The sequence below is a fragment of the Sinocyclocheilus rhinocerous genome, unplaced genomic scaffold (genome assembly GCF_001515625.1).
Source record: "Sinocyclocheilus rhinocerous isolate Xijiao unplaced genomic scaffold, SAMN03320098_v1.1 scaffold1648, whole genome shotgun sequence".
In the NCBI taxonomy this organism is placed as follows: Eukaryota; Metazoa; Chordata; class Actinopteri; order Cypriniformes; family Cyprinidae; genus Sinocyclocheilus; species Sinocyclocheilus rhinocerous.
Window position 1 is genome coordinate 716,098 of NW_015647958.1, and position 1,720 is coordinate 717,817.

Below are 1,720 nucleotides of genomic sequence, written 5' to 3' on the forward strand. Positions count from 1 at the left end.
AAGTCTCAAATCCAAAGAGATATTCTTTATAAAGGTTAAGAGTTAGCCACGCCTACCTAAAACGGCTCGTTCTAACAGGCCCCCACATGTCTACGTCACGATGTGGGAAGATTTGCATAACACCGGCCAAATGTTCACGCAAAGAAAGAAGCCATAACTTTTATTCTCGCTGTAGTATTGTTGCTGCCGCCATGTCGTGAAGACGCTGTGTGTTTCGTTGTGAAAGTGAAACTACTTTGTTTGGCCTTCCAAAAGAGGACACGACTAGAAATCAGAGGTTAAGTTGTATTTACAACACTGTTCCAGAACAGTTCAACCCAAATTTTCAGATGTGTGCAGTACATTTTATGGAGGACTGTTTCCTGATCCTGGTAGAGTAGACTATGTGAATAGAATAATGTGTTTTTTTAACCTTAAACTGCATAAACACATTTCATTACACCAAATACACCAAATAATGTTCTTTTAGAAACATCATATGACCCCTTTAAAGTTTTTGTTTGTCACAAAGCAATTTGTGACAGTATGCTTTGTTCATTCAAGCATGCTACTGTTATGAAAGCTAAAAATAGTAAATATAAACTAAATAGTAAATATAGAAACAAAAAAATCTGTTTTTTTTTAAAGACTGAACATCAACTCGGCATTAGAGAGCCTTTTAGAGATTTATTTGAGATTTCTAATCCAGTTTTAAATAGACTTGTCTCATAGTGGTATTCATTCATTCTGTGATCTAATTTTACACACATTTCAAGTCAAAATCACAATCGGTTTAGTATTTAGATCGCTATGGTTTTAGCACAGATGAGTTTAGTGTTACATAATCTTTAGGCAACTATTTTTGGCCTGGGGTCACAGAGGATGGATTTAATTCGGTCCTTGACAACACCATCACCTCATGCATTCGCCACTCAAACCAGAATGTGACGGACAGTTCTAGTGACTGTTAGGATCTGCACAAATTTAACCTATATTTTAGAGGACAGTTAAAAGAATATTCAATATAATTTAAATTACTTATAAAAAAACATACAGTGAAAAGTGTAACAGTAAATATTAGGTTCTCAGTGTTTCTTTTCCATTTGAATCACTAAAGCTTTGTTGAGAAAGCAATCTATTGATCTAAGTGGCTGTACAACCAGGCACTTTATTAAAAATATGTGCAAAAAAATTAGAACTTCATGAGGTCTCTGTACCTTTATACTTTATAATATGAGTGTTTGAACAATGTTTTCAGGACATCACCTGTGAATGTGATGTTTAGAGGTGTCCTGCCATAGAAAAGAAAAGAAAAAAAACCTGTTAGTTGTGTTAGATGTGGCATGATGTGTTGTGTTAGTGGCATTATGTGCCAATGGTGACCATTCAAAAATGGGACAAAGCACTTTTCAAGTTTTTTATCCAAAGTTTGCATGCCTGTAACTCCAGAAGTAAAATATATCCTGCCCTTTTAGATGTTGGATCTTAACAAACTTTCCTTTTGGCATCTTCATTTTTAAGGTTCTGTATGTTTAAGTTCCAGAGACACACACACACACACACATATATATATATATATATATATACAGAGTTCTGGCATGAAACTCTAGATGGCGCAGTCCGAAAGGTCTAACTCAATCTGACCTAAAGACATCATTATCACATAGCACAGCTGATTGGTTCTCTCCTGTATCGGTAGCCAATGAGCTCGCTGCTCCACATTCAAATAATGACTAGTGCT